At 42.4% G+C, this 13,569-nt stretch overlaps 1 long non-coding RNA gene across 1 annotated transcript in view; it reads left to right on the top strand.

The window, feature by feature from the left end:
- Positions 1 to 476: 476 nt before the first annotated feature.
- LOC109388438 (uncharacterized) overlaps positions 477 to 13,569 on the top strand; it is a 23,173-nt gene continuing 10,080 nt past the window's right edge. The window contains exon 1 of the long non-coding RNA XR_002125218.1: positions 477 to 637. This is a non-coding gene — a long non-coding RNA (uncharacterized LOC109388438). The remainder of the gene's footprint in view (positions 638 to 13,569) is intronic.

Below are 13,569 nucleotides of genomic sequence, written 5' to 3'. Positions count from 1 at the left end.
TATACTCTTACATTTTACAGATTAGGAACAGATTGAAAAATTATGCCAATCGATAAAGAAATTCGTATGCAGTACAACACACCTCAAAATATTTACAATGGGTTTTTTTTTTAAATCATTAAGGTTATCTTGGGTAAAACTTAGTTACTGCTTGGGGTTTTCTGTAACATTATATGTGTAATTGAATTTATTCCTTCTGCAGATATGAATGTTTGAAAGTACAAGTAAACTTGCAATGAGTAAAATTGATAAAAGGTTGTGTTCTGATGAAAGGGAAATTATGGAATGATTATTCGCTTTGTGATAGGGGTTATCTTAGGGTAAGCTTTCCTAAAGCATTTCAAATTTAATTTAGTTTATAAAATGTTCATCTACACACAACGTTTCAGGAACAAATTTAGTGAGGAAATGAGAGAAATAGTCATGATGAGATAGAGATCCCTTACACTACTAACGTTTGTGCTTGCTTGCTTTCTCTCTGTCCCTCCCTGCAGCACTGATAGCCATTGGGCGATACAGCATGACCATAGAGACAGTGGACGTTGGATGGTGTAAAGAAATTACAGACCAAGGAGCCACCCTCATTGCGCAGAGCAGCAAGTCTCTGAGATATTTGGGGCTGATGAGATGCGATAAAGTAAGAGTTACCTTTCAAGTTTCCTTTCTACATATCAGTGTAGTTAGTAGCTTGATATCATATTCTCTCTCTCTCCTTAGCTATATGGATGTATACAAGCACATATATGTACTGTTACAGCTCTACATTGTAAGATGCCTAGGTTTCTAAACTGATCCGAGGTTATTTTTGCATTTCTCTGTTTAAAAATGAATTTTGTGCTTGTGCAGAAAGAAAAACAAGAAATCATACACACAGTCAACTTAGATTTCGGCCTCTTATCTGTAAACCCATGGCACAAAACTGATAATGTTTGCATGGCACACTGCGATGTGCAGGGTCTAACAGTAAAATTCTGTCCTGGGTTCCAAGTTTCCTGCAACCATAAGGTGAAAAGAGCAGTGCCAAATTCTTTTTTTCACAATCTGAAGTGTACAATCTCAGCTCACAACACCTGTGTATTCTGTGCCTGTGGAGTCAAGAAAGAGCCAGTGTGGGGACATTAGGTGGGACTCTGCCTCTTTCCACACTTCAGATGCCACTTTGAGCACAGGATGAGAAAGGCTCCCAGGGTTCCCACTAAAGATCTGTGAGCCGGCCCAGAGACATGGACGTGAATTTGGGAAATTGCACCACATTTAATATGGTGCCCTTTGAAGACTGAGAAGAAAAATGATAGAAATCTGTATCGATTACCTGCATTCCTCTTTGTTACTTCCAAGTTTTCCCTATAGCAAACCTAAGAAATAGTTATTTGTGCTGTGAAGGGGTGAAAATGGAGGCCCCAAAAGACCAGGCACTGGCCCAAGACCACTCCTCCCAGATGTTAGCCCGGTCTTAAGTTCATGGTCAGTACTTGTGGCACCTCCAGGCACAGGGACTGCTTCCTTAGAGAAGGTCCACCTCACATACTTGCTAAGAAAATGCTGGCATCTTCTAATAATGTACACCTGTGTACTACTTTTGCAAATGATGATCAGGGCCATATCTAGCAAAAGAGAGTGAAACTAAATATATACGCCTCTCAAAGGACATGCGTTTTCTAAATGTAGCATGTTTGGGGGCAAGTAGAAGACTGGCCCAAATCCTTTGTGTGCTTTGTGATTTTGTTAATTGACCTAGTTCTTTTCTCCAAATGCTTTAAAATCCCAACTTATACTAGGCCTCTGCCAGTAAGTTATGTTTAGAGAGATTTTATTATGTATTCTCAGCCCAGCCCAGAAAGCTCCTGACTGTTACTAAGCAACAGCACTGAGACCCAGGGGTTGCAAGCACTCCTCCAACTTCACTACCTACTAACCTAACACTACTACTAACCCTGTCACTTTAAAAAGAAATTCTTTTAAAACAAAGGGTCCATAGTAGGCAGAGTATTCTATAATCAAACAAATACAGCAGAGCCCTTCAGCTTCCACCAGAAGAAACTGCTACATGAGTGCTACCTAACCAAGGATGCCAGAAATGCATGCGTTCAAAATAGACGCATCTGCAGTCATGCTCGGAAATCACGGTATTGCTAGTCCGTGCTATTTAGATACGTTGAGGTCAGCTCCACCTTCATAGATGAACTGTACAAATGTATATTCCAGTTAGTACAGGGGAAGATTAGTCCAGATGTATTTGCTGACTGGCATTTTGCTAATTTCAAGTTAAGAAATGGATTCTTTTCTACCCAAATACAAGCTAGTTCAAAAGGAGATGGGGAGGGGAGGCTATTCTGTTGGTGGGTATCCCCGAAGGTCTCAGCGCTTTCCTCAGGCGGCCTCCGGATCCCTCCTCCAACCTCCGGATCCCTCCTCCAACCTGAGAGCTGCTGAGAGTACTTGGCTGTAGCACCACGCCTCTGACCCTGGGCTCTGTCTTGCTGCCTGGCGCCCTCAGGCCTAAGGCAGCTCCGAGCCAGACAAGAGGGGTTCTGTGAGGACGGAAGAAGTTTCCAAACCACACACAAATTGCAAGTAAAGCCTTGCACAGAAGCCTGCTGGTTGGTTTAGTTGGATGGAAATCTAGTCAGTCGCTATTCAGCTTTCAAAATTTGGATTATGCTATCTATCTCCAGATTTTAAAATTTTATCAACATTGTAAGAAAGATTTGAGGAGCAAAGAAAAGAGGTTAGTAGTTGAGGGCATGGACGCTGGAGCCAGAGTTCGCATTCAGATCTGGGCTCTGAACTTCGTTCTGTCGTCTTGGGCAGTTATTTAACCTCTCAGTGCCTCTGTTTCCTCATTTGTAAAATGAGGATGATAATAGTACCCATCTTGTAGAATTCTTGTGAGCATTTAAATGAGTGAACATATATCAAGCCCTTAGAATAACGTTAGTTATATATAAAATGCTGTTACTGATTATTCTTATCACTATCACTACATTAGCCTGTGGTTTCATATTTGAATTTCCAAATGAGACGAAAGATGTATTGCCTGCTACCGATTTTGAAAGGAAATGAAAAAGAGGGAAAAAACTCAAAGAAGATTTTGCCCTTTTACTTTTTCCTCACTTAAATTTAAAAAGAAGTTTATTTTCTATACAAAGATATCAATAACTGCATGTTCTGCACACCTTACAGAGGACAACTTATGCTTCCATAGGACGTGCTATATTTGGGATTAGCTCACTAACCCAAGCATAGGGATGAAGGGAATAGGGTGAGTTGGAGATAAGACCATTTAAATATGTAGGGAAACAGGAAAAAAAGTAATAAGAAAAATAATGCAGACGAATGAGAATAGAAACAGGAAACAGAAATTATTATTAGGATATGGAGAGGAAGATTCACTATCTCATGCGATCATCTGTGCCAACGAAGAATTAAAGAACAAAATTAACTTGGGCCTCACACTGTTCTTAATCCAGGCTGCTAACCACTGCTAACTCATTGACTTGAGTTCTCCTTCCCCTTTCTGCACAGCAGCTGGATGGCAAGAGGTCTCACCGGGCTGCACAGTTACCCCTTGTCAGGAATGTTGTCAGTGAGATAGATCCCTGCACTGGGGAGAGATGGGGTTCGTGGCGTCTGTGTATCCCAGGGCTCGTGTTCTGTGATCCTACGGCTCGGAGAAAGGGTGAAGGCTGGTTATATTTTCTTTCACAGGCAGTCAATTTTATTTGGGCCACTTGTACTTAATTTGAAAGCTGTATGTTACCAAACTTCTGCTTTTTTTTTCTCCCTTGAGCTTTTGAGGAACTGTAAGAATAACAAAACACAGTCTATTTCTCAAAGGAAAAAGTGTTTTGCCTCTGTCTCTCTTTCTTTCATTAGGTAAACAAAGAATAGATGAGAATCATGAAACATATTCTTTGCAGATGAAAGCAACATGTCCTTAGATTATCAGACAATGTCTGAGCAAAACTGCAGTAAATTTGTTTGCCTGCAGCGCGGGTGACTCCTAGGGCGGAGTCCTGCAGCCATTTGACAAATGCGGCATTCCCCAGCACTTGTAAAATTAGGAAGTGCGTTAAGAAGCCCCTGTCTGAGAAGCTTTTCTGATTGCTGGATGGATAAGCATGTTAGAGGCATTACTTTGGGTTTTGAAGCCGACGCCACTTAATCTCCTAAACTTCAGTGCATTGTAAGAACCAAGAGAAGAAAACGCTGTGTGAGACGGCTTTGATGAATTGGGGTGAACTTACATTCTTAAAGACTGTTCAAAGGCTTACTTGACCTTGAGAATTAGAGTTGACCCGAAATCACCTATCAACTTAACACGCATTTATTTGGTGATTTAGTTAAAACTACTTGTATAATCAACGGGACTCTCTAATAAGAGCAATATGTTTACTCCGCTTTCCACAATTACAGACAGGGGTTTTGGTCACAGAAACCATTCTCACAACTTCAGTGAATTCTAGATTCCATGTAGATGCGTTTCTTCTAATAATGTATTTTCCTCATTTCTTACAAGGCAGTTTGGATGGAGAACAAAACTGAAAAGGACAAAAAAAAATTTATGGAAAAGCTGTAGGGCAAATGGAAATGCAATGTTCAAGGTTAATGAAAAATGTTTGGGGTAACAAGGTTGATGAAAAGGGAGAGAGCCCAGTGGCATGGCATTGGCTGAGAAACCAGACCTCGCCAGAGGCGGCCTGGCTGGTTTGGGAAACCTCGGTGATAAAATGTCGTGGTGGAAACCTCTGCAGTGTGTGTTAATACAGAAGTTTGGAGACATAGGGCCTGAATTATGAGCAGCGAATAACATCATAAATGTAGCAATATGCCAAACCCTTGTGAAAAGCAGTTGGATGGAGAAATGCTGGAGCTTTTAAAAGCTCCCTTTCACTTACATTTTTTTTTAACTTCATGCAGAACTAATTTTATACACTGTTCATTTGATTTGAAAATGCCAGCGTCTGGGGTATCATTAAAGAGTGTTATTGAGGGAGCCACTCTTGGCCAAGCATTTTGCTTAAAATGCTTATTAGTTCTCATGTCCCTGCAGTGTTGCAGACAGGACCAAGAGAGGGTTCCCCACTTACCTAGCCCCGCTGCTTCACCTTGGTCCCGAGCAGGTAGCCAGCTGCCCGCCGGCTGGGAGCCTCCTTCTCCTTGGCCCAGAGGCGCCAGGAGGGCCATGGGGCCGCCTTACTTAAGGAACAGACATAAATAGGTTTTGAAAGGTCCACCCCAATGTCCTATGACCAAAGCCTCTTGGAATTTCTTTGATTTCTAGTTGACATAAATTAGAATTACACAGGCGTGAAGAGTCTGCCCAGAAAAGATCAGAGAGGCTGCTGGGGGAGGAGAACACCCCTGTGTGAGCCTATTGATTATCCCGCTGCCTTCAGGCCAGGGGCCTCTGCGGAGGCCGACTGTTATTGATCCACACCGTAGAAATAATCAAATTACTTCATTTCTCATTAAACTGCCACTGCCGAGACCTTTCTCCTCACCTGCCCCAATTTCTGAAGTACTTACTTGAGGAGTGAAATAAATGATTTTTTTTTTTAGTAAGAAATTATTTCTTGAGGTCATAAGAAATCCTTGTTTTCACACAAGTTCCTCATTTAAATGGTAGAGAAATTCCGTTTAATCAAATCAATGGGAAGCCAATGCAGAAAGCAAGTAATAGAAACCAGTCAGCTCTTTAAAGCCAGGAATCTGCTTTACAACCTTAAAATACCAAGGGCCAAGTTCTGTGTGCCCAATTTAATGTAAAAAATATTCAGGAAAAATTGACCGCTGCATTTTTTTCAGGAAGTAATTATGGTAAGAGAAAGCCTGAACAACCTAAATATTTCTGTGAAGAAAATGGAGTTTTTATCAGCTTGTTTAGGAATCATAAGCAGGAAAGCCCTATGGGGAAAATAATAGAGGACGCTGTAACTAATATACAGAACTAACTGGAAAAATCAGTTTAAGGGAAAATAATTTGTGGGGCACTGTGTCCGGGACTATTTGGGTAGCAATCCAGCCATGAAACAAAGTGTGTACCTGCAGGGACTTCCCCCTCCCCGCTGCAACGTATGCACAGCTGTTTCCAGATTGCCCGTAGCCAGAATTTAAGACTGGAAATGTATGCCTTATCAAAGAAAATAAAGTGCAAAACAAAACATTCTTTCCTAATAAGGCAGGAGCAGCTTGACTGTGTCAGATGGTGCGGTCCCAGGTTGTGCGCGACCATGACCGCTACATGAACAGCCACAATGCCATGTGCTCCGAAAAAGCAAGGGACGATGAAAAACGGCGAGAGCAGCGACCGGGGCTCTGAAATCTGAACTTAAGTCCTTCCCTTGAAGTATCAGCATCTTGTTCCTTTTGCTGAGAAAACAGTTTCTCCGGGTAATTTTCACATAGGAGCACTTTGAAACACATTTTTATAACCCTCTCCTGATTATTCCTGGTAATTGAAACAGGGAAAAACACATCAGCTGAAATTCAGAGGTTACCACTCAACTCATTTTAGCCAAGCGTCTCCATCTCTTCTCCCAACCCTGTTCACCTGAACTGTAATGAAGTGGTAACTTGAAAGGCCTTTCCTGTTTTTCAATATTAAACCAAGAAAACACTGGCATGGAGCTTCTTGACAGGTTTAACTGTCAAGTGAGCACTAGTGTTTTCAGATTCTACTTCTATCACTTTATTACCTGTGGGACTTTGGACAACTTAATTTCTAACAGCCTCAGTTTCACCGTCTGAAAATAGGGATACTGTTTACCCCATAGGGTTGTTATGAGATTAAATGAGATATGGCAATAAAGCACTCAGCCCAAGCTTATGCTCACTGAAAGTACTCGATAAATGTCAACTGCTATTATCATTTATTCATGTATATGTACCTGCTTAGGAGTCTTGTATCTGATATTTAACCATGATATGAACCACTAGGTGATAGTATCCTAGCCGTGGATATAAATTTACATGCCAAGATCTTACAAAGAAAAACTAGGCTCCTGAGACTCAGACAGCAATTCTAAAAAAAAAACAGTGGAATCCATTTTTTAAATAGTTAGGACCCATTAAATTGTAGTCAAATTTATAGAGGAAGAAGAATCCTAGAGAGCAGCAGGTCTTGGTCTTTTCCTGTGAACAGAGAGTAAAGCTTTGCCGTCAGACACCACTCAGTGTCCAGGCTGGGACCAGTCTGGTTTGTCTCTTCAGGAAAGTCAACACCCCCTAGAGCCTTCTAAGGAAGTGTGCTGCAGCTAGCTGCTGACATTTTGCTCACTTCTTTTATGGGATTGAGGTATGGTGAAATTGTTTTGTTGTTGTTGTTGTGGGTTTTTTTTAAGGAGGAAGGAAAGGGCCCACTGTTCCCCAAATGCTGTAGGATGTTCTGTTGGAGTTTGCCTGAAGGCACCCTGAAGCCTCCTTGCTTTGCAATAAATACTGTCCTTGGAATTTGGATTTGGCTTAAGTAATTATACGAAAGAGTTAGATTGCAGGATCATATTATTTTTCTAATTTAGAAATCGAAAAGGTAACAGCAATTTCTTAGCAGGGCTCAGATTAGATCCCAGAACTCCTGAGCACCTGACTGCACAAAGCAGAAGCCAGGATGGTCTGCAGCAGCTCAGGACACTGCGGGACTGTTGCCCATTGGGAAGGAACGCCATCCCGGTCTGCGAATGAGGCAGCTGCCCAGGAGCAGGCTTTCAGGGCCTGCCACGCAGGGCCTACTGAAGATTTTGTTCGGCAAGTAGTTTTTCAAAGAGAAAACCTAAACTTCCTCCCTCAATTTTTATCATATATTTTAATTATTTATTTACGAAATATCTGTTGAGCTGCTTACTATGTTCTAGCCACCATGATAGAGGACAGATCAGAAAAAAATGGTGAACAAGCTAGAGTTCCTTCCCCATGGAGCCTGCAGCCTCCTTGGAGAGACAGACAAGCAAACGGGTAAACAGTGCCGTAAGACTGAAATTTTTCAAAAATGGCACCCGGAATTATATTTCTTCTGAATAAAGAACCTCACTTACATCCCACATCTGCTTTCAGCTACAGTCCTCTAGAGTCCTCTATTTTTCTACCACTGTGCCGTTAACTTCCTGAAAAAAGGATTGACTGTAAACAGTTGACCTTACTTTTACACTCTTCCTTACAATCTGTTTCCATCTTCACCATGCCCCTGCTTCTGGTCTTTCCAAGGTCATCAGCAGCTTCCATGTCACCAAATCCAGTGGCCACTTCTCTGTGCACAGCTCGCTCCATCTCTTAGCAGCCGCATCCACGTGACCGCCGTTCCCTCCTTTGTGAGAATGCGTTTCTTGTCTCACCATGCACCTGGTTTTCCTGTCTTCCTATCCCATACTGCTTTGCTGTGCCTGCATTCCCTCATCTGTAAAGCGGAAATAAAAATAGCACCTATTTCAGGCTATCAAAAGGATGAAGTGAGTTAATATATGTAAAGTTCTTTATATGAAGTAGGCGATAAATGTTAGCTCTTACTGGTGGTGGTTAATTCTTACCTTTTTCATCCTCGTCACTCTCCTCGTTAGAATGTTAAGATCCTTGGGTTTCTCCTTCTGGTTTATGTTGCCAGGCCCTCCCACAGTGGCTGGTATGTAATAGTTGCTAAACAAATATGTATTGGATAATGGATGGATGGATGAATGGATGGATAAATGGACAGATGGATGGATGAATTGGCTTGTGTTTGTCACCTGAATTCTGTGTAGCTCCAAGATTCTGAGGAGGTTTCTTGAAGCCTCTGAGAATGAGAGTGGCTAAGAGGGCTGGGTGCCTGGTCCTTGCACCTACCATCCACCAGAGAAACCCCACTTTTACTGCTTTATTGATTTAGTTTATTGGTTTGTTTATGTACTTATTTAATATTTGGGTTTGCTTAAGTGTTATACAGCCAAAAGCAAGTTTGAAAACTGTTAGATCCCACTGACTCTTAATAATTTGATAAATTATAAAAAGTATCTAGACAGAGGGGAATAAATAAATAACAAAAATGACACCGTGAATTTCATATCAGTTTCCTGTAGCTGGGGAATTCTGAGTGTAGCCAAAAGCCCCCTGGGCTCAGGACAGTCACAGAAGTTCAGGCACCTGGTGTGTGATTGGACTCAGCCTCCTTCAGATGCTGGCCCTGAAATGCGCTGATTTATGTAGTCTCTCTTCTGAAAACCAAAAATATTACTTGCTTTTAGTTTGTTTGTTTTTTAATCTGCAGACTTACAGGTCACTTTTATGCAGAATAAATTTTTGCTGATAATAAGTTTGTTTTAGGAAACAAGTCAAATCCATAAATTCTACCTGATGGAGATTGCGATTTTAGAAAGAAATTTTTTCATCAGGTATCCACAGATGATTACCACTGGTCTAGGCTTTATGAAAGAAGATAAAAACTGAAATCAAGAAAGCCATTAAGCACAAGAGAAAACACATTTTTTAGTTCTGAGAGCTTTCTCCCTCAGTTGTGTTTTTCAGCTTAATTTTACGAGTTTAATTGAGAAACACCCAGATGTGTTCCATAAATACATTGCACTTACCACTCACTTAGTGACTACATTAATTATCTTATTAAGGGCCAGGTTTTCTCAAATAGCCGATCTTTTGCTGAACCATTTAGAGTGCTGCAGATGACTCCCCAAGCGGTGTTCTCCATCCCTGTGCCCCACACATGTCCGTTTTGGCTTTCATCTGCACCACATATGCAAATCTATCCTAAACAAATGCATCGATTTGCAGGATGGGTCAATCCCATGGCTGTCGGACGCAGCCTCTGTATGGCCTGTGCAAGGCTGAGTAACTGGAGCTTCCCCTTGGCTTCAAACGTTCCTTTTTGGTGGAGGATCGCTTAGTGAAACAGGATGAACATGTCTCTAATTTTTCTCTCTGACAGCCTCGTTGTTGGACTCCTGTCTCACTAATCTCTAATTAGAGACTTCAGGTTGGCGGGCCCTGATTCTCACTTAACACGGCAGGTGTTTCTGTGATACCCATCCTCCCGGGCCCTTCGTTTCTTTCTCACTGTGCTAATTCAAGTGAATAGAAGCAATGCTAGTGTTAACAGGCAACCCACATTTCATGAAAAAGAGACAGCATGGAGCCAGGCCTGTTGTGATATTGACAGAGCATAGCACTTCCAATCATTGCAGATTCTGAAATGGAATGACTGCATTTGACAAAGTTGACTGAATTTATGAGCGTGCCCCTGTCAGGTTCGTTGCATTTTCAGGATCTGTCTCTTTCTGTGCTTTGGAATTTTTAGATGAGTTTTTTGCCAACCAAGAGTAATATTTCTTACCTCAATGTTTAAAAATACTAAAGACCTCAGGCTTAGTGTGAGGTTTACGCCAGAAGCAGAGTGCATTATGGGTGGCCTGTGATCGGCTGACTCCCATAGCAGGTGATCTTTTAGGCTCCGATAAGATAATCATTCTTCCTTCTTAAATGTATAATAAAAACTTAGTCATGTATGTCCTCTCCTTCTACCTCATGGGTGGTCCCTTGAGGAAACACTAAGTCCATGTGAGAATTGGGTCTAGGGGAGTTTTCCTTCCATCAGCTGTCGGGAAGTTCAGGTAGCGGCCTTCTTTGGCCGCACCCAACCAGAAATCTAAGACCAATGCTGAAGGAGAAGAAACCAGTCTGTTTTTACCATATTCAAAGAATCTACCTTTTGTTTCAGTCAGTGATGAATATTTGTGAGGGGAATAAAAGATGGCCTAATAAGCTGTAGGAGTAACAGTTTCTTTTCCCTAGAACCCCTGACTTAGAGTTTAATGTGGAGGGCAGCCCGGAAGGTGGGTGAGCACTTGTAACTTTTCAGTAATCTTAATTCAGATCTTGCTTCCAGATTTCCCAAGTACAAAAATCATCGGCACCCTTCAGGACTCTTCGGTCGGAAGGTTTAGACCAGCAGGTCTCACCTGAGCTGCATCTGAGAATCTCCTAGGAACTTTCAAAAACACGGATACCTGGGTCCCACTCCTCCAAAATTCGGAGAGTTAGTCTGGGATGTGGCCTGGGCATTGGGAGTTTTTAAAGATCCCCAGGCGGCTCTGATGAGCAGTCGGGTTGAGAACCACTGTGTCCTCGTGGGTGTTCTTGGTTGCAGACACAGTTTAATTCACCCCACATCAGTAAAAATGTATCAAACATTCGTTACAGATGAGTCCCTGTGGGCTTCCTGGAGACAGGCCGGGGGTGACTGAGAAAGGAAGAGGGAAGGAAGGGAATGAGAAGTTACCTGCAGAGCAGAGAGACGGAACAGCCAGCACTCCCAGCTCACACCTAGAAACCTTCTCATGGGCCACGCCATGCTGGGGAAGGCCCTCTCCACTCAGTGCGTGCTCTGCCTGCAGCCTGTTCGTGCTTGTTGAGCTTTATCCCCCTCCAGACAGCTGGCAAACTTAGCCTTGCTGCTGAAGAGGAAGAGAAAGAGGCGAGGTGAGAGATTGTAAAAGTGGCGCCAAATTCCTGGTGTCTTGGATTTCTAACCGTAGAGAAACATCACCAGGATGTGCCATGTCACCCAAACAGGGACATGAGAAGCCCTGCCCCAAAGGGAGTGAAATAGAATCATAAAATTCTACCCACGCCTGCAGAGAGCTGGTGCATGTTGTTGGCTGAACAGGGTCCTGGAAAAATCAATGTATTGTCTGATTGTTTGTTTGTTTGTTTTTAGAGTCTTATTTAAATATTTTAAACTGCATTTAGATGACTTATCTCCTTTACATAAAAATTTGAGGTATTACTAAAATTCACATTACCCTTATTTTACCCATTTTAATATGTGCCCATCTTGTGGCCAGTGGGCCCTTGCTGAAAGAGCAATTGGGTCTCATTCGAATATGCATTGCCCAGGATGACTTTGCAACCCCTCGGTAAATGCCAGGTTCTACAGACAGCCAGTGCAGCTTCCCAGGAGCCAGGAAACTCAGAGAGAAGCAAGCTCCGGAGGCGTATTGCCTGGGAGACAACACTCTGCCTCTGGGCCTCTAGGAGTCCGCCTCTGGGGCTGTTAGCAGTGAGTGACATTGCCCAGGGAGGCTGTGGAGAATGACAGACCAGTGTGAGGGCAAGAGCCCTGAATTAGGAGGCAGGAGCTGAGTGTGCTGTTTGTGACACCTTCACAGGCATACTCTGGGCTCCTGGCTTTTCCCACCAGATGCGGGACCCATTTTCTTAGCCACTCCCTGCGTCACCCCCCTCCTCAGAGCAGTGCTATTTGACAAAAGAGCTTGCTTCAGTTATACACTTGAGTGTGTTAGATGGGCTGGAGAAACATTGGATTACAAAGCTTACAAAGAAAGTAAAGGACAGATTGATTGTTTCATTCTAACTTATGAGTAGGTTTCCTTTCTTCCCTGAATAATTTGAGCATATTTAGTGCATGTGGTACCCAGGCCGATGCCTCCTTGTCCTTCAGAAGTCCACTTAAATGTCACCGTTTGGAAAGCCCATTCCAGCCTTCCTGGAGAAGGTCAAGTGCCTACAAGTTCCTCCACCCACAGTTATCTGTACTTCCCCTAAAAAACACTCCTCAAGCTTTGCTGGTACTGGTTTAATTGTTGTCTCACTTGTGCTAAGAAAGTGGGGACCATATATGTCACACTGGCCATTCCACCTCCGGGACATAGCAAAACGTTTCGGAGGGTGGGAGAGTGGAGAGAAGGCGATACAGTTGGCGTGAGCCAAAGGCCCCTTGTTAGTCCTGCAATTTTTCGTGTTTCCACAGCTCCATGACAGGATGCTCTGCTGGCCAAGTAAGACCCAGTATAATTTATTTGCTCACCGAGCAGCCATTCTGAAGAGTTTATAAAGGACTTTGAAATGTAGCGTATGTAAACTGCAATCATGTTTCTTAACATGAAATGAATGTCAGTGATGCTGTGTGACACTGTGTGAAATACTAATTCTGTCTGAGCCACAGTTCATCTGCAATAGGGGGTATTAATGCTTGGATGCCTGGAAAATAGTAGATGCTCATTGAATATTTTTCCCTTCCCCTCCTCCTCCATTTTTACTGGAATGTGTACATACTTTTATTTTGCCTTATTAGTCACTTGGATGAAAACTTAGCAGATTATTTTCAAGTATTTCACCAAAATAAACCATGCTGAAGAGAAAAGGGAAACGTGATTCATTTATCGCCTACCGCATGGAAGCCTGGTATTGATGAGCACAGGGGGGAGTACAGGGCAGGTGTGGTTGGAGAATTTTCCCTCCTCTGGGACTGAACCGTCCTGTTACAATATTATCTACATGCTCCCTGAGACAATAAATATCACACACCACTGTGACAATGAAACCAACAATAACAACAACAGAAGGCCCTCAGATTTCCATTTGCATCCAGGTAGCAGTGAGAGTATATGGAATTGCTAAAGCCCAGGAAATAAGAGGATGGAAATAGAATTTTTTTTTTAGATTATTATATATTATCAGATCTGTTTTATTTTATTTTATTTTATTTATTTATTTTTTAAGATTTTTATTGGGGAATTGGGGGAAGGGGAACAGACAATTGCTATCTTTTTGTTCTTCAGTCTAGTTGTG

This window comes from Hipposideros armiger, unplaced genomic scaffold, assembly GCF_001890085.2.
Source record: "Hipposideros armiger isolate ML-2016 unplaced genomic scaffold, ASM189008v1 scaffold_196, whole genome shotgun sequence".
NCBI lineage: Eukaryota > Metazoa > Chordata > Mammalia > Chiroptera > Hipposideridae > Hipposideros > Hipposideros armiger.
The sequence above is the reverse complement of the archived record's forward strand: the minus strand, read 5'-3'. Positions and strand labels throughout refer to the sequence as shown.